Source organism: Haliaeetus leucocephalus, unplaced genomic scaffold, assembly GCF_000737465.1.
Source record: "Haliaeetus leucocephalus isolate CR32 unplaced genomic scaffold, Haliaeetus_leucocephalus-4.0 Scaffold450, whole genome shotgun sequence".
In the NCBI taxonomy this organism is placed as follows: Eukaryota; Metazoa; Chordata; class Aves; order Accipitriformes; family Accipitridae; genus Haliaeetus; species Haliaeetus leucocephalus.
Window position 1 is genome coordinate 8,837,267 of NW_010972886.1, and position 20,455 is coordinate 8,857,721.

The window sequence follows — 20,455 nt, forward strand, 5'->3', positions numbered from 1 at the left end:
CAGAATAAATCTTGGTGGTTGTATTATAAAGTCCTCGAAAGTGGGTTCAAACCTGAACTTGCAATTATAGCCTTTTCTGGTTTGGAAAATAGATGTCACTGCTGAGAGGTCCACACTCCTCTTGAACTTTCAGAAAGGAAGAAAAATCAACGTAGCAAAGGATCCTAGAGCAGCTGTCCCACCATTTCCCAGCTCTCACCCATTAGGTTAAATACTACAACAATTTCAGTGGGACCAGCACACTTTAAAAGATGTAGTCTCTCTGTCTTTTTCGCTCTCTCACTGAATGATATTTCTGCCCACATGCACTGACACATACAATGTCTAACAAGGCTGTGATTCATTTTCAGTTCTAGTCATGCTCACAAGTGATGTAGCACGCTTGCTGTGCCTTCAGGATCTGCGTAATTTAGCTTCATTTTCTCTGCCCCCACCCTGCATTAAGTGAAGTTCCAACAAAGCCAAGTCATCTCCCACCAACTCACCCTCCCACCTGCTTGGGGGATGTGTACAGCAGGAGTCTGAATAATAATAATAAAATTAAATTAATTTTTTTTTAAAGAGAGAAAAGGAGATGAGAGCTTGAGAGATATCGTGAATTGTTAGAAAGCTTTCTAAGATCTACAGGGAGTGAATAATAATAACAATGGGATGTATACTACCCCATCACTGAAGCAGCTGTATCAATCCTGAATCATCTCCTCTAACATATTAAAAGCAGAATTTGTCTTGCATCGTGAATATCATGCATGTTCATGCTAAAAAATGATTGACATTAAATCTGAATCCCTGATTTATAAAGGCAAACACCTCCTCAGTCTCTCCCACAGTACCCTTGTAGTGACCATTCACTTGTCCTCTGTCCTGTTGCAGTGACTTCGACCAAGCACAAATGTCAGTGAAAGCCGTTAGCACATCCCAACTGCAAACCTCTCGTATCCAGTGGCTACCATCCATCATGAATTACACACGGTGGTTTTGTGATACAAATTACAAGCTGCTTCTGAGCTAAACTCCGTGTATTTGAGGCATGAGGCCAAGCTTGAACAAAGTGAAAGACAGGCTTTTTATTTGATAAATCTCATTATGTCGCTGGCATTCAAAATTCATCTCAGACACAGAAATGCATTACAAAGTAGTTCTCTAGTTACTTGGAAGAGCCAAGATGCTTTAACATGTAAGTTAAAAGGTGTTTACACCCCCATCACACTAATGTTTCTAGCTCTCCCCCACCTTCAACCTGGAACTATGTTTTGATGGAACAGAAATCTTGATTTTTCAGAAGAAAAACAAGTCAACTGCATTTCTTCAGCAAATGTCCCCAGACAAAAGTGAGTCACTGCAGACTCCTTCAAGCAGATCTTAGTGATCTGCATGATTTCCTTAATCCCTAACTGATGACACAGGGAAAGAAGGATTAGCACCAAAAGCTAGAAGATACTTCAACATCACAGATGTAATACTGAGAGGGTCGCTGTCACCACAGATCTACAGCGAACTAAGAGCACACATACAGCCTTTCTTCCTTTACATGAAACCCGTATGCAAGGCTCCCCACCACATAAGATACACCCCCAGCTAAGCAACCTCTCCTGTTGCTGACCCCCATTCATGAGCAACATGAGCAAGCCAGAGCAGAGATTAAATTCCCTACTTGCTGTAGGGGCCCATCTCCTCCTCTTCCTCACTCACTAAACGCTCACTCAGTTTGGCCATGCAGCTCACCAACCCACTTAATAGCATGTCCTCAGTTTGGGCACACTTAACCATTCTGCAAAGGCAGAGCCCAAGAGGACACCAGAGTTTTGGGCCATCCCAGGCTTGTCCAAACCTAATGGTTGGAGGAGGTGGAGTTCCTCTCTCTGCCTTCCCACCACCATCCTCTTTTCTGCCCAGAGAAGCCTGGGCTGATCAGGAACTGAAGAAATGTATTTCCTCATGGTCATTTGTTCCCAATCCCTTCTCTTCCTCAGAAGCTCTCAACTCCATGAAAGAAATGGAGGAGTAACTACAGCCCGGGAAGGGTTGATGTGCATTTGTGATGTATACCACACATGACTGGGAAGGAACTGGATCACCCCATGAAGCTGGTGTCATGAAGGGCTCTAGGAGCTCTGAAACATTCGGAGAAGGATAGTTCCTGGGGTGGGTACTTGTTGGGAGTAACGGGTCAGGCAAAGAAAGCAGCGGACTGTCATTTCAGCAGACAAGCTACTGTCTCATTTTGCAAATTGAAGAAATGAAGCACAGGGAAACTACAGGATGGTTTATTGTGGAAATGAAAGTCAAGGCCATGTGTTTTGATTTCCAGAGCACTCAACACAAGTCCAGCCTTCCTCATCCACGAAGTCACATTGTAAACATCCTCAGGGCAGGGCCTGCACCTCTCATTTGCTTTATGTCTGTGGCTTCCAATCTTTCCTGGTTTGCAGATCCCTTCACGCTTTCCAATAGGGCTATGCATTTAAACCTGCTGACAACAGGCTTGCTTTCCCTGGCTTTCCTGCACATCTTGCACGTAGCCTGTGGATCCTTGTGAGCCGAAAACCACAGTCTGTTCTCCGCAGCCCTTGCTGCAGATTCCTGTGTGTCCCTCTCTTCCTGCTGATCCCTACACACCACAAGAGTCAGCAGCAGGCATTTTCAAAGTAGCCCTAACTCAGTCTAGTTGCCCTAATTCAAGACAAAAGCGCAGACCTTCCCTGTCATTTCGGCGTTTCCCATCTCAAGGTATGGGAGCTGTTGATCTCCCACATGAAAATGCATTATGCTGTCAGCCCAGCCTAAGGGCTGTTATTTAATTTACTTGAGGAGGTAAGTGAAAGCCCCTTCATGCAAATGCTTACAATGCGATCTGGAAAACAGCAGGCGTAATTAGATAAAATGGCAGCAAAGCCCACCAGGGAAATAATGTTAATTCATGAGGATTTTCCTCTCCGCCTCCCTCTCAGCAAGGTTTGAAGCCGGGGGGGGGGGAATAAAATAAAATAAAATAAAAAAATCAGAATGGACCTCAATGATCTATCTCTTGGTGAAGTAGAAAAACAGGACAGCAACCAGTGGGGTCATCTAAAACATGCCTCAGCATGGCACCTCTAGCAGGATTGGCAGCCCATGCTCCTGAGTGATGAAGCACTGAAAACAAAAATTGCTCTGTCACTGTCATAAGTTATTCTGAGTAGAGACATAATGACCCAACATCCCTAAACTTCACATCATCTCCTGACCAAGGCCTAACCAGGCAATGAAGATTTGTCACATGATAACGTCATCACTGCAACCCCCTACCCCGCGTAATAAGAAAACCAGAGCTCTTTTGCAAGTCTTGAGAGCAGATCTGGATTTCCAACCACTCACAAATTCTTTCCCTCAAAAACATCCAGGAAAGGGTTTTGACCAAACCATATCACAGCATCATCAGTAAAGGAGAATGCTAGGGCACCACGTTCTCAGCACATGGGGCACCAATACAAACAGCAGCGAAGCTCCTGAATGGCAGCAATGCTCGCAGCAGCCTTGGGAAGACTGTAGCTCTGTTTCAGCTTCTGCCAGCTTCTGCCTCCCACCTAGAACCCAGCCAGGAAAGTCACCTCCTGATTGCTGACCTGCCACTACCAAAATGGATTCCAATTAGCCAACTCACTCACGGCTATTAGGAAGAGAGACATTTTTTGTTGTTGAGTAATTACTCCTCATGAAATGGCTTACACCCCTAGTTGATTAGGTCACAACACACTGTGAGCAAACTGATGTAACAGAGATATCTTTAACCCGATAAATTAAGGCATACTTTCCGGATATAGAAAGCTTAATTGAAGGCATGCATGGGGTACTTACCAAAGGCATCTAGACACAGAATTGTAACATTCACAAACAAACAATGGCTGAGATCAAAAGCCAACCCATACACATCCAACTTGCATATTAATTGGGGGGGGGGGGGAGCTGGTTTGTTTGCTTGCTGTGAGGATAGTAAATGACTCAAAGTGAACAGAGTAATTTGACATCAGCAGTTAAATATGTAATGGCAATATTCAGGTGGCATGTATGGAAGAAAAGAGATTTTGTTTGTTTCCCTATATACTCTCCCCCAGCTAACAGAGCAAAACCAGCTTCTTCTAGTCAGGGATTCACTTGTTAAAGCAATCAGAAATACACAAAGTTTATACAAAGCCCAAGTAACCACATAGTAAGTGTGCCACAGAGAGGGTTCCCAAAACACAGCCCATGAAGCCCCCCCCCCAGAAGAATCTTTAACCACGATCAGCCTGGCTTGTATTGCAAATAAGTTTGATTCCATTTTCCCACCCTTCACAAAATCCCAACCTTTAGTATCCCTCCACAAATAAAACTTCCGCTGCCTAGAGAACAGCAGCTCCACTGCCATTTCTATCAAGTCATCCATCGTAGTACACTCATTTACTTAAAACCAAACCCAATTCCCCAAGCCCATAAATACCAATGACTTCCTGATTTTGGGACTTGCCCATCCATTAAAAAGGAAGCCATTCGCTTTACAGACCATGGCCCTAATCTTTCAAACAGTTACGCCTGTGCTTAGCAGGAGCACACGAGCACTTCAGTCCAAAGTAAGCATTTGTCAGAGCGAGGCCAATATTTCCTGTTGCAGTTAAAAACACATTATACAGTTAGGATGGAAAAATATGACTGTGACATAAAATCAACCCTTCTCTTCCCACTTCAGGGTGGGGGGCTCAGGGAAGCATTCACAACATAAACATATGTGACAAAGGCCTAAGTAAAGTGAGTGCCATGAACAGCTTTCTACCATGTTGGTTTCTAAGTCAGGAAACTGACTGGGTGTCATTTAATCTCCTAGATTAAAATCACTTAGCGAATATTGTATTGTTTCACTGTTCTTGCTGTCATTTCAGCATTTGGGGCCTCACCGGAGCTCTGCTGCTGGCTAACTCGCCGCTAATGAAACCTCGTGCAGGAGCAGCTGCCGGAATCTGTGTCAAACTGCATCTGGCACCCATCTATCTTCCAGCCATCTAAATTCACCTCTGAAATCATACAAAAGCAGCCGCAGAGCTCCCTGCAGCCAATCCAACACACCAGTCTTTGTCTCATCAAGCCTGTTAGGCAATTTAAAGCAATTTATTTTTTTAATTTGCCTTGTATTTTACAGCAGCAGCTTTTTCAAAAGAAGTGAAGAAGTTAAGAAAAAACTGGGGGTGGGGGGGAGAAGGGGGAAAAGTGCCTTCTTTAATTTTTTTTTTTTTTTTTAAAGCCTGTCAAGCTCTCAGTAGACTATCATTAAACCAGTTTTGGCTGAAACTGTATGTTTAGGGGCTTTCCAATGGAGACACTCTGGTGCCTGCAACACTCAGACAGGGAGGGGAGGCTGCTATACAATTGTTGAATTGTTGTCATGGCTATTAAATATGCTGTAGCACAAATACCCAACAGGGCTGAAGGTTTGCAGTGTATTGGCTCTGGAGAGGTATCAAAAATACTGGTATTAACTAGCAGATAACTGAGTTATACAAACACTGAATAAAAGATTAAGTCAAAAGTTTTAAAAGGTTTATTAACTTCACTCCAATCCCTTCCTACCTTCCTTCCCCTCGCCCCCCACTTGGGGCTTAAAGTACCCTGTAAATTCAAAATATTTGACATTTAGTGTAGCATTAATTTGACAGAGTCTCCTCTAACATTTGGGGTAAAACTGCCTCTACTCTCTTTGCATTTTCTGCAGAGGACAGGAGTTTTGCTCCACCATCTCATTAGGCTTATGAGCGGCAGTTTGAGAGAGTGGCACAGTAAAGCCATGACTTGCTGACTAAAACAGGTTAATGAAAAACAGGCTAGTGACTGAAATTGAAACTTCTCATTTCTCTCAAGAAAAGGGTGTATTGTCAAGATAAAGTAGAGCCTAGCGTGTCTATTAAGCAACTTCCAGAGAAGCGCTGCTCAAAACAGCAGCACCACAAGCTCCACAGCATGAGAGGAAGGGACGCAGTCCCTGGTGCAGGCACAGCCACAGCACCTGGCCGGGCCCCGCGGGGAGAAATACCGTCCTCTCCACACCAAAACCCAGCCAGCTGCCAGGAAGAAGCATTAAAGAACATGGTGTGCGGAGGGCATGGGATGTGCTGGGCTCCCCTCCCAGGGTGAAGTTGTCCATCCAGCCAAACAGGTCACAAGCCAGGTCTCAGTGACATCCCGCCGTATGGCATGGAGAACTCTAGGTGAGTGTGCCAGGCCTACCATAAGGGCACTGGTGGGCGAATTCAGGAGGTGTTTCTTAGACTGAACACTGCAAACTGCGGAAGGAGCGGGAGAAACAGGATCTGTCAACCCATCTAATTAAGGTGCATTTTCCCCACGCACACTCATACCTGTCTCTCCAGGCTATAGGGCCCTCATTTCTTGCCTCAACCCAAAACAGACTGAATGTGTTTTGCATTGCTATGACAATTTGTTCTCAGCACTTCTCAGGAAGGAGAAGCACAATGTATGTGTCCTAAGAAAATGTTTGCACGGTCACAGATACCTCCGTCTCTGCTGCTAATTGCATTGCATCCATTCCCTTTGCAGCTAATCTGTTGCAAGAGGCCCTGTTACTCCATGCTAACCCCATTTGAAAAAAAAACTGAAAGCGTGCTCCTCTCCTGTGAGCTTTCCAAAGTAACCAAGTAGACAAGAAGTCATATTCTTGTGCAAAGGCTACAGGTCCAGCTGCTGGCATTGCTGCTCTTCTACCCACTAAGTAAAAAGGAAATTTGTTTATGCCCTGCACAGGGTCACATTATAAGGATGCCTAAAATGAAGTCATCAGTGCTGAGAGGCTGAGCGAATATCCTGGGTGGCCCGCTCCAGTCCCCAGTTGAGCTCTGCAGTAGGACTGACAACAGCCCCAGTACCATGGCCACTAAGAAAAGCAACATAGATCAACAACTCATTTTTTACAGGCCAATGGGCTGACCTCTGGGCAGCATTGGAACAAGTCAGCATAAAGGTGACAAAGCTCTGTATGCCATTATAAATCATCCAAACCAGCCAGCAGAAAATCCGTGCACTGATGGAGTTAGCTTATACCTTTTTCTTCCTTTTTTTTTTTCTTTGTAAACAGAGTTCTCTCCCGCATCATCTCTGAACGCCCATATGGCAGGTATCACGAGGGGCGTTCTCACATCCCGCTCTCCGAGAAAGCTGGTTCTGCTAACTGAGCACTTGCACAGCACGCTCTGTGTCTCGCTGGACGTCACACCAACAGATGACGCAAGCAATGCCTGTTGTCCAAGTGGCAGTGTGTGACCTATTTCTGGGCCACAGAAGTTTGGTTTGGGAGGAATGTACAATGTCTAGTGAGAGAAGGGGGAGGAGGAGCGAATCATTGTAAGAAAGTCAGGAATGAATCCTAAAGCCCATGTATTGGCTCTGTGTTTTCAGAGGGAAGTAAGAGGCCAAAATGAAAGCACAGTGTGACAGCCTCAGGACCTCACCATCAATCTGGAGTGGAAGTAAGGAAGAAAAAGCATCCCCACTGTGGGAAGTAGAAACTTTTGCTGCTTACGGAACTAATGTCCCCAAAATCTGGTTTCCTTAACAGCACATGGCATCAAGAAGGAAAAATACTTTAAAGACAGATAGGCAATTCCCTCCTCCCCTGCCTTCCAACAAGCCCATTCATTCAAAACAATGTGTCCCTACTTGACCATTAATAGACAGTACCTGCCCAGCACCACTACCAGGTGTCTCAGGTTTTATGCATGTATAAGCTGTCCTATAACTGGGGCAAATGTATTCTCTGTTCATTTACCAGGTGGAGTATCTCTTCAATCATTCCTCTCTCACGTGATGTACACAACAAAATGAGCTCTGTAGCAACAAGGTAAATTTTCACAGCTAACTCTCCCTCTTGCAGGGTTTTCTTTGGCATGGGTGGAAGCATCGCTGGTTTTCTTGTCACTTGATGGTTTTGCCGTATTTTAGAGCAGCTCCTCTGACCCAAAAAGACACCAGCACTGTCTTCACATACACATACAAACAGTATTTCAAAATTTTGCCCTCAAGTCACAATCCAGAGGGCATCCCACAGAGGTTGTGAAGAGAAGGGAAGCAAAAACTGTTGATTTGCACAATACATAGTGCTCCTTTAATTAAAGGAGACTTGCAGTTGGTCTGTACATACTTTCTTGAAATCTTTGGGGCCTTCCAACCCTCCCAACCTACTGATACCTTCAGCCATAGGGAAGTCTTTGCAGATCCCTGTGGACAAGCTGTCCTGGCACTTCAGTCTGCACACACAACCCCTAAAGCTCTGTGGTTGGTTTGTACTATGTAGCATGTACACACGGCCTATCCAGAAAAAAATAATACAACAAACAAAAAACCCCTCTCCAAAATACCCCATTCCCTCTATTGATTATAGAAATCTCCCCAGTTCCAATTTCCAGGAACTCCTGGAAAAGCAGGAAAGCCTTTGTGCCTACATGCCTTACAATATCATTTGAAGGAAATTATTATTTAAATAAAAAAAGTAAAGCCTTTTTTGATGGGGAAAACCAAAAAACTGAATAGAGTTGGTTTTGTATCAGGTGCTGTGATCATTAAATGAGTTTTTCTGTAGCATAATAGTTTTCAAAACAGGGCAGCCAAGAATTCCCTTCTCCAGTTATCTATAAATCAGGGCTGGAGAGAGAAGAAACAGTCCCAGAGTATGGTATGCATCGGTCTGAGCAATTGCTCCAGCAAGTCATGCAGGTAAACAGCTACTCAGCTGCAATTAGCAAAAAAAAGGGCTATCTACAAACTGAGTACAGAGAAAAGCTTACAACCCTGCCAACCAGCCACAGTTATCTGTTTAAAGAAGGGGAAAAGGCAGCTACCTCCCCCCCCAGCAGACACTGCCTAAGACAAGCAGAGACCAGGTTCCACTTTTAGGAGTTTAAATCACAGAAAAAGCACCAGACACAGGGACAAAACCATTTAGCAAGGCAGTCATCATGTCCTGACCACACTCCTCCATGAACACTGTGAACAAACTGTGCGAACGCTCTGCCTGACAGGCAAAGGGGCAGTCACAGGGCCAGTACACTTAACAGTATGCTTGAGCCATACCTGAAATTGTAGGGGCCACCAGAAGAAGGCACAGAGATCAAAACACAGAGCAGTATGGACAGAGCAAGGGAGGAAAGGAAAGCATCTGAATAGAGAGGGAAATAAGGGCTAGAAATTGGGCAGGGGTCTTGCAGGCAGTGAGATAAAAATATATATACACAGCTGCAAATGGGCACAGGAAGAGCTCCAAAGGAAGGAGGTGGGGAAGGAAAGGTAAAGGGAAGAGGGGGATCTAGACCTGATTATGGCAGCAGGAAACAGTTTTGGGGCTTTTCACACACACACACACCAAGGACAGGAAAATTTGCTAAACTAGAAGCAAAAGATGATACAGTTTGGACAAGAGGTTTAAGCAGAGGAAAATCAAGAGAAGAGAAGGAAGTTTGGAAACTTGTGTAGAGAAGATAACAGCAGGATTTAGCAACCCTAAGGAATGGGAAGGGGGATGGGTAAGTAGAGGGGACTTAAAAACAACAGACTTGCAAGCTATGTTTCATGGCACTAATTCAGCAAAGAAACAGCCTCAAATGGATGTAAACAATGGACTATTCATTAGGGGTTTCATTCCCTGCAACCCAGCAAACTATTGTCTACAAGTTTTAAATACTCCCTTCACACACACACACTCTAAATTACAGAAAATGTGAAACATCAGATAATCTCAACAACTTGCCTCAAAATCACTGCCCTCAAGCATGCACCGTGCTCGGCAGGCTCTTCTTCCGACCATCTGCCAGCACATGTAGGAAAATAAATGATTAGGACCCCAACACAGCAGTTCTGTAGGGGTCTGAAAGTAAAAACCACTCCACAAACATTTGAACAATGCATAAAATGTTTGTGAAGCTTAAAATGCAATTCTACTATTGCCTGCTCCCATCCATCTCTCCCTCACATTTCAAGTAGGAGGTGGCTGTTCTGTGTGTCCTGTCCCATGACCACACCACGACCAGTGATCTTTGCATGGAGAGCGCTGGACGGCCTCCCACAGCTGTGCCCTACCTGCCCTTGTGCCATCTCTAGCACAGGTAATCAGTCTCCTACATGTTATACTTTGCTTTCACACTGCCTGAGACACTGGGACCAACGGGGAGCAAAACCTGGCTTGCATAGCCTGCGAGCCAGGCTCAGGGCTAAGGAAAGATGCTGCTGTGCTTAGGCAGCTGATGGTTGCTTATAGCAGCTGACACTTCGTAAGTAGTTAGGATCAGGGTTTTAAGCTTGTAAGCCAAGTACTGCTGGTGCAGAAATCATCAAGAGGTAGCACAGAGGAAATCTGATGGTGCTATTTCCATTTGGCTTGGACGAGGCAAGCCTTGCACATCTGGGGTCAGACTGTGAGCCACAGCAGCCAGCCTGAAACTCATGCACAGCTTTGCATGAGTAAAGGACAGGCAGTGACTAACAGCAAAGGTAGACAAACTCTGTGGAGCTTTATTTAAGCTGTCCCACCCCAAGCGTCCTTTCCACCTTGCAACAGGAGCCTCCCACACTGACAGGAGATGATGCGTGCTTGTATCTCACACTACCCATCTGACACAGCAGCTAAAACAGCAATTCAGAGTTTGGGGCTACGTTTTCAGTTGCAGAAGGTAAAGATACACATTTCCTTCTGATGCCTCTATTATGGTAAGGGGCAGACTGGAGAGCTAGAAAATATGTTTGGCATCTGTATTCGCTCATTTGAGCATTGTCTTTTAGAGCTCTCCAGTAATATCCCTTCCTGAGCACTAGGGTGCATAACAGGGTGTCGTGGTTTAACCCCAGCCAGCAACTAAGCACCACCACACAGCTGCTCATTCACTTCCCCCGCCCCCCTTCAGTGGGAAAGGGAAGAGAATTGGGGAGGCAGTAAAACTCACAGGCTGACATAAGAACAGTTTAATAGGACAGAAAGGAAGAAACTAATAATTATAATAATAGCAATAATAAAATGACAATAATAAAAGAATTGGAATATACAAAACAAGTGGTGCACAATGCAATTGCTCACCACTCGCTGACCAATGCCCAGTTAGTCCCAAGCAGTGATCCACACCCACCAGGCCAACTCCACCCAGTTTATACACTGGACATGACATCACATGGTATGGAATATCCCTTTGGCCAGTTTGGGTCAGCTGCCCTGGCTGTGTCCCCTCCCAACTTCTTGTGCCCCTCCAGCCTCGCTGGCTGGGCATGAGAAGCTGAAAAATCCTTGACTTAATATAAACACTACTTAGCAACAACTGAAAATGTCAGTGTGGTATCAACATTCTTCTCATACTAAATCCAAAACATAACACTATACCAGCTACTAGAAAGAAAATTAACTCTATCCCAGCTGAAACCAGGACACAAAGCATGCTAGTATCATCTGTATATCCTCCTCTTATTCTCAAAGGTAACTTGGCTCTTTGGGCTGCTCCAGTGCAAGCACTCGCCACCTCCGATCAATAGCCCCTTAGAGGGAAGGGTCTTGTGCTTCCCAGTAAAGGGCTAGCAACCATGGGAGGCCTTTGTAGGGCACGATGGAAGAAGAGGCAGGTTACCTAGGCTTCCTTTTTCCTCACCTATACAAAGGCACCTGCATAAAGGACTGTTCCTAGTGCGTCCTTCCTGTATTCGTGGGCAAAGGCTCAAAGGACCTATCTAGTCTGCAGACCTGCAAAGCACAGGCTGTACAGCCTCATTCAGTGTCTCTCATGTCTGGCAGGATATGACCTTTCAGGAATACAGCCAGCCTGTCTGGAGGACTGCAGCGAAAAGCTCCTGACAAGAGGCTGTCTCACAGCATTTCTTCCTCTTGCCCAGGTCCAAAGTTACATGAGCACAGTGCGTCTGCTCAGTGTTACATCACATTGTTCCTACCATGAAGTACACGGATGTAAGAAGAACCTGGACTCCCTTAAGGTTTTCACTCAACTTCTTCAAACTCTGACTCCTTGCGCTGAAGGTCTGTGGAGAGGAGGAAGGGAAGAAACAACAAGTCTTTTCTTATCCTTAGTCTTGGGCATATGGGTAGCAACAAAGCACCTAATTCTGTTTTGTCTGTTATCCAGAAGTGCTGTGTGTTTCATTGAGCCCTTCATTGGAAGCACGCAAGCAACACACAGCCCACACAGGAAAAAATTGGCCTGGAAGTGGCAGGAGGAGGGGAAGAGCTCAACAGTTTTAATTCAATTTGTGTCTTTCATATGGCATGGATGCTCTTTGTTCATATTACGCAGTCCACAAGCGGCACACACAACAAATCACTGTCCGCTACACTGGGAAAAGTAAAGACAGATAAGCTGAAAATATGCAGATTCATTTACGTTTCCCCTCTCATCTCAGCATGCTTTTACGTATTCGGTTCACATTTAGGGTTCATGTAGTTCACAGAGTATCTCAATATAGCAATTACACATTGACAACTACTGTGGTTTAGGGACACCTTCACAACTGCCACATGAGCAGCAGGAAGCAAAATACTTGCGTACAACTCTAAAATTCCCCTTTTCAGCTTTCTGAAAAGCCCCTGGGTTGGGTATAAGGCAGCCTTTGGGGCTGTAGGAGGTTAGCCCCAGAGCTTCTGCAGCTCTATACGTGTTTTAATTTTAACCTAAGCTTTCAGTGTGAAAGGAACACAATTTCTACCTCTTTTCATGATGAAGATAGCCACCAAAATGTGAACTGAAGGTTGGGCAGAAAAACTGAGGAAGTGCAGAGAGCGGGTGTTGTAAGTCACATGTGGTCTCCAGCATATGGGTAACAGTCACACTTAAATAAGGAAATCAACTGTCAGTCCACTACTACCCTTTCCAAAATGAATCTATCTACTGACTCCCAAGAACATCCAGCCTTCAAAGGCTGAGTGCCTGCTTGCAGGAACAGGCAGGCAGTAGAAAATACACACAGGGAAATAACCTGAGTTTGCTCCACTCCTCTCTTAGCCAAAGTCCTTTTCATTAAGTGTTTTTCACTGAGCTACACAAGAAAGAGAAGCAAGAGAGGAAGGGGGTGGTGGGAGAAGGGAAGGGGGAAATACAGCATTTCCCATCAGCTCTAACAGAGGAAAGGCATGGTGGGGAAATGGTAGAGGAGCTGGCTGCAGATGTCTTCCAGCCAGACAAGTGCAACCGAGGAACAAAAAGGAGTAACACATGGAGATCAGGGAAAGGAAAACCAGCACACAGGGGAAAGACCAAGAGAATACACAGGAAAAAAGAGGGTGAGGAGGCTCTTCTTTTGGTGGGACAAACTACTGAGGAAACTGCCAAACACATACACCAGTTTAAGAATGAAAGAGAAACACAGCTAAAGGTTTGAAGAAAGTATCCAAACACAGAAGAGAATAGGCTCTGTCTGAGGAAAAACCATGGTCTGGAAAACACCAACAGGAAAATAAATGCTAGCAAGGAGGTGGAAAAAAGGTAATGAGAAGGGGAAAAACAGAATACAGGGGTTTGGCTTTCTTTTACACATTGAAATCTTCGCTCAAGTTCATGTCTAACTTCAAGAAGAGAGTCTCAAATCTCAATTTCAGCAGAAAAGATCCAAGTTCGAGTTAGTCAGCCCATAAAGGATATTTTGCCACCACCTCTAATCTGGCTCCTATCACAACCAAGGACATGCCAAATATCTGAAGCAGACTTGGTTTAAAAGCTAAAACAGTACCAGTAATAGTAACAATTCCTGGCTGAGGCACATTTTCATTTTAAGCCACACACATTACCCATTCAAAGGATTTAATTTGAAAATTGTTATTGTTGAAACTTGTTGAGGTGTTTGTTGGGGTTTTTTTAGTAGCTCAGATAAGTAGGAACAACATTTCCTGTAGTATGGATGAGATGCTTTTTTGAACATAACAGGGTTTTTCCTTCCTCCTCTTCCCAGCCCTCACACACCTCTATTGGTGGGAACTTTCCTTGCAGACACTGTCCTTCCCAAGGACAGATATAGAGAAAAAATGATTTCCCTTACACAGTTTTAACACTGACTTGGGGGCTGATGAAAATGGTCACTTGGGTGTGCTGTGCGAGCCGATGAAGCTGCAACCAAATGTCTTCACTCTTTCTCTTGTAATTTGATACCTGGCTTTAGCGATCCCTCCAGCTCTTGAATTAGGAATGGAAAATATGAGAGCTCTGTTTCACAGCAAAGGTTTAGAGACGGGGGTGGGGGGGTGTGTGGAAGACATCTCAGGGCTACTTGCAAATGGTATTTGCTTTACACTGGACTTTAACATCTGACAGGAACAACAGATGTAGGCTCTGTGTACCCACACATACCTACCTATGCCCATGCTACAAAGCACTGCTCAGCCCTGTCAGAGCTGGTGGTTTGAAGCCTGAACCCAAATCAGGCCTGAAGCCTGATTTCTAAAGCCATTCCCTTTACTGTGTACCTCTCAGTTCCAACAGCTGTGGGTGCAAATAATGACATTTAAAGGCAAACAGCTACTGCTAGCTGCTGAGGGAATGAGACATTAAAAAAGCCAATAGCTGCCTTCTGCATAACTGCAGTTTGTCGCAAGCGTCAAAAAGGATGCCGGGCTGGAGGCTTTATAAAAATGCTGTCCCTAATCATCATGCTCAACTTCCAAGTCCTTTGAAAAATATTTTTAAAGCATCTCTCTAGTTATAGGTCTTGTTACATGCTCTCAGCCACACAAGTAGCAAATTTCAAATCCCCAAACAGAGTACAAGAAACCCCACACAAACACAGCACTCACGGCAGTTTGCAGCATAACCAGCATTCGCAGACTGCCCTCGTGCACCAGTGAAGAGTATAATGTGTTCACAGGCTCACAAGGCAAAACCTGCTTCCTGAGCATTGTGGCTCAGCCATTTCAGTGACACAATTACAGCATTTGCCAAGTAGCTTGCATCATGTAACATGCTGTGAGGCTTTTCACGGCAACACGACTTGCAAGCTTCTCTTCAGGGGGCCCATCCCCAAAAGACCTGCTACAAAGTACTGTAACTCCTGACACCCACAAGCTTCCCCTACCTCTGTGGGCACAGTAGCAGGAATCCTGCACCTCTTTTACTCCTTTTTGTAGGAGGATCAGCTCTGCCAAGCTCGATTTAACACTGGCTCCCAGTGTTTACAGGGAAAGATAACTGTCACCTTTCGGAACATCACCACAGTCATCTTCGCAAGAAGGTTTTGATGTAAATCATGTAGGAAAGCGACAGGGAACCAGCAAAAATACTTTTGCTGCGTTCTTAGGCATATGAATTTGTGGTACCACTGGTTGTTTGACAGAGGTCAAAACTGAGTTAATGCAGGATTAAATCCTGTCCTTAGAGCCACATGATGATACTGGCACATAATTTTGAAGATCCAGGTGGAAACAAAGCTTAACTTTGTCTTCTTCCACTATAGCGTAAGAGCACTCATTTTTACACACTGGCTACAAGATTTCTAAAACAACATGCTAGAGCTATCGGATGACATATATCAATAAAGCTATAGCTTTCTTGGGATGGTGAGAAGTGAGCAGTGTGCAGTGCAAACTAAATAGTACAAAAACACAGTGAATTAAGCAGTTGGTTCCTGAGCTGAGGTTTGTAGAGATCTGGTGAGCTGCAGGATATTGGCTCTCCATCTTGCTTCCAGCTGCTTCTACAGATGTCCAGGCTCCTCATTGCCAAGAAGAGCTAGGAGGCTAGTGAAAGCAGCTGGAAGAGAAGGAGGTGGAGGAGGAGTCAGGCTTGCTGCCTCTGGGGAGGGCACAAAGAGGAGGAGAGGGAAGCAGGCACTGCCCACACATGCTCCACAACTTTGGCTGAAGGTGCTAACCACTAGGAAAAGGCATAATGTCCAGGGAGAGGCAAATGAGGCACTGGACATATTGGAATGTTTTTTCCTTTTTCCCTTTTTTTTTTTTTTTTTTTTTTCCTTTTTAAGGGAGCTAGGGGAGAGAATCAGGTCATTGGGTAGAATCTCTGCAAGAAGCTGGGAGCAAGGAGGGCAGAGACTCTAGAAAGAACCAACAAGGAGAGGGAGAGAGACAAAGAAAGAGAGAAATAAAGTGATCAAATATTAGTGGTGTATGCAAGAGCGAGAGAATCACTGAGCAGATGGGAGGAGGGAAGAAGAAATGATTAATAGAGAGTGTGAGGCCCTTCCCCCTCCCTCAAGCAGGACTAATCACGTGGAAGACAGATAAAATGTTACTTCCTAATATCGCTTTGCTGCGGTAGCTCCACATGATGGAGGAGAACGAGCGTGTCCCCAAGGCAAAAATCTCCCTAAAAGATGGGAACAAACCCCTCGCAACAACACGACCACCATCTTTTGACTGCTGGTGCTAAAGGGTCATCTGTCAGGACGCATCTGTCATATCCTGAGAGCTTATATCTGGTGTGCTCTTGCCACCGAGTCCTGCAGCAAGTCTAAAGCAGCATTCTTGCTTTCACCCGGGTCACCTCCCCTGCCTTCAGACTCCCAGAGAAAAATGACTGGCCTTCTTGTGCAAGCCAAATGTGAATGTTCAACTTCGCTGCATCAGGAGCCAAAAATCTCATTGCCTGATGTCAGAGCATACCTCTGACCAAGCATTTGTGGAGCCACACCTGGATACTAATCCTCTGCCTTCTCAACATGAAAGCATGGGGCGACCTTTGCCATTACACGTATTGATCAGAGGTGCAGGTCAGCTCTGCAGCTGACCTGCTCTCCTCAGCTTACAGGACAAAAGACAGCCCTCCTGCAATGGGCAGCACGGGCTCCCATTGCACCACGCGTTTCGCAGGCTCGCCACCACATAACGGGAGAAAAGAAAGGACACCACCACAGAAACACAGACCCAGATAAATATATTTGCTAAAAAGAGAAAGAGGCTCCCATGGACTTCTGGTGACAGCCTGTCACCAGGACTGCTCTGCACAAAGCTCCCACGAGACACAAGTATACAGTCCTCTTCCTGAGATACGTGCTAAACAGTTTATTCCCTCCTACGTTTTACAGGTGCTATCATGTCCATCCATTCCCTCAGTTTTTTCTTCCATGGACTGAACAACCCCAACACCTTCATTTTCTCTTCATGGGTCATGTCTGCTAAATCACCAATTCATGCTATTTTCCTCTAGATTTTTTTTTTTTGGCCCACTTTTGAGTAATTTTGCTGTTTTTGAAGGCTGTGAGCAGAAAACTGGTTCAAGACTCCAGCTGAGACCTCCCCAGGCTGAACTAAGTGGAAGGACCACTGCACCCTCTTGCTTATAAACCCCAGTTTGCCTTTTTCACAACCGTACCAGACTGGTGAATCACAGTCAGCCTGGAAGCCACCATCAGCTTCAGCCCCTTTCTGCAGAGCTGCTGCTCAGCCAGCCATCTCCCATTTTGTATCTGGGCAGTCCATTATTCTCACCTAAGTTTACAACTTTGTGCTCATCCTTTTCTGAATTGCCTCTTATTTTTTTCCAGATGATTTCTCCACTTGGTCAGCATTTTGAATCCTAACACTGCTCTCCAGAAACCTCACAGCTCCTCCCATGTCGGTATCATTTGCAAGTGTAATTAGCATCCATAGCAGAAAAATCCCCACTGTGTGTCACTTCTGGGCAGGACATGCAGGAATTGACCACTGTGGACACAGACTGGTCCTAGTGTGTTGGTGACATTGCACCTCACAGAAGCCAGTCCCTGGAATTTCCCCTGGAAGTAACCTGAGAGCCACAGTAAAGCATGGAAGATGAGGGTGTCAAGGGTATCATGCAAACATGCTCTGCTCACGATGGACCACTATGCTCTGCCACAAGACATAATAAAAATAATTCAGATCAAGTGCCATGCTGCAATTCAACCCAGTGTGAGGGAGATAACCACAGCTGATTAAAAAAAAAAAAAAAAAGGTGCAAAAGCCTCAGCAAGAAAAAAATGAAGAGGAACATTTGCCTGATCATCATGGCGGAGCATCCAGAAGAACTAACTGTGATGTCCCCTGCCAAGAAACAGGCAGGGCGCCCTAAAAACTTTCACCAGCAAGCATCAGTCCCTCTGCAACATTCATCAAAGCCACTTAAATCCACACAAGAAATCTCTTCCACCAGGCACTGTTTTTCTCCAGGGCTTTGACATTACACTGTGACGGCAGGTATCTTTAGACTGATACAAAGTGAGCAAAAATTCAACTGTGGCTAAAGCCAAGGAGGCAGAGGTAGGCAGAAGAGGTGGCTATGTTTGCATCAGACAACTGATCTGGAAGAAAGGACCTGAGAGCATTTCACACACAAGTTACCCCCCTCCGCCTTCCTCTCCTCCCTGTGAAAGAACAGCAAACATGCCCTGGGCTGCAAGAACGTCTGGTCACCATCCATAGTTCATGGGCAGTATGGCAGAAGGGTGCTCTTATCCCAAGCAGTGTTTCAGGGCAGCAAATTGCAAGTGTCCTACAGGACATTGCTTATTAATCCTGTAGCACATCGTACTGGGCTATAAATTCTATCAATTGCCCACTGTTTAAATAAATTAGTTTTCTTAAGAACAGGGGCATGCTGGGACCAGTTATAAACACAACTGACTCAAATCCATCTGATCCCTCCCCCCAGTTATGCAGCTGGAAAGTCTTCGACTTTACACTGGGAAAAACGATGCTCAAAATTTGACATGTCCTTTTACTCCCAGTGTCCATGCTTAACAGAAAAGCAAAGAACAAAACCCAGCCTGTGTCTACTTTTACGATTTGAATCAACAGGCACATGGGACAAGCCCAAATGCCAGGAAAGTAAGGAAATCCTGGATCTTGGGGACCTCCAGCAGAAAAGTAGCTGGTCATAATGCCATTGGGGGCTCCAACATTTTCCCTATGAATAAAAAGCCTCCTTTAGCATGGTATATGGCAGTAAGATTGCCAAGAGATTATCATAATCACCAGCACTGCAAACCTTTGCTTTGGACCGTTTCAGCCTCAAAATGACCAACACCTACCTCTGAGGCCAGACAGTGTAACCACTGGCAAACTAAGCAGTGCCCACAGCATTTCATAAGATGATGATGACAGTCTAGAAAGGAACCACGAGTGGACCACTTAAAGCAATAAGAATGTATTTTATTTATTCCTTTATGCCAGATCATTAAAAATTGCTGCAGGAGATTGCAGTAGAGACAAACTGAGATTTTTGTTTGTTTGTTTCTACTTAGGGTAGAGCAGCCTCAATAAATGAAGTTTACACAGTATGGGAAGAAAAAAAACAAAACAAAAGGCTTCAATACCCTTCATGATTTTATTAGGATTTCTTTCCTAAGCTCAGCAAAGCTTTGTAGTTTTTCTAGCTCCATACACCGTACAAGTCCCCTGATCAGCAAGATTTACTGCATTCGGAAGTCCTGGGTGGAGTGCTCCAGCAGAAATGGACCACTGCTACAGAAGGATTTAAAGTGATGTCAGGAAATGGGTGGGGGCAGGGAAGGGGACCATAGCAAATGACATAGCCCACGATCAGGAAACTCACTTGGCAAGTTTTGTGGAAAACCAGAGGTATACAGGAGTAAGGCCCCATAAAGCAGTGCTCCGGCTGCTCCCACCACTAATCTGTTCCCGTTATCAGAGCTCAAAGAAAAGAGGACAGTTGCCAGCTCTGGAGAATTGGGAACAGTGCCAGCTGACGACACACTGTGATAGGCAGCCGCCTGGGTCTGGGTGAGGCCTGCTATCATGTGATCTGCGCTTGATAGCAAGGGAACAGGGGAGGAAGCACCAACTACAGAAAGCACCTACTCTGGTTATTGAATAAAGGTAAGAAGGATGCAGCAGGAAGGAAAAAAAGAAAGCATCCTGCAGCTGCAAGTCAGATACAGATTACTATTAGAGAGGTAGTTTTCCCAGAGATGGCAAAAGCCAGGCAGCTTCACAGCAGCATGCAGATTAGGCAATGCCACCCTAGGCCAGGTGCAGATGCAGTGCTGCATCGCTTTCAGTGGGAAATCTGTTGAGACAGAAGTGAAGTAGCAAAGCATTTTAACACCCGCAGACAGGCCAGCAAATCCCCTGAACCTCACCAGAAAAGGAGTGACAGCAAAGTCACCCTGCTGGGTCTGATTAATGGAGTTTGGGACTCCCTGATAACCAGCACTGCACCTCCTCAGACAGCGTGTGTAATGTGGGCCAAAGTGATCACAGAGCCTCGGGGAAGGAGAGGACTGGATGTGGCAAGATGCTCCTAGGAGCTTACATGTGCTGCAGCAACTTGCAGAGGAGTGTGGTTTTCTTGCTCCTACACTGAGTTACCTAGAGACAAGCAACCTCAAATACAGGAGCTCCCAAGATGGGAATATAATCACGGCAGCTGCAGGATGGTAACACTGTCACTGCTGTTCTCTCCCTGAGCTGGAAGATTCACTGGGGTCCTACTCTGCACATACATCCATGCGTGGACATGCAATTCTGTGCCAC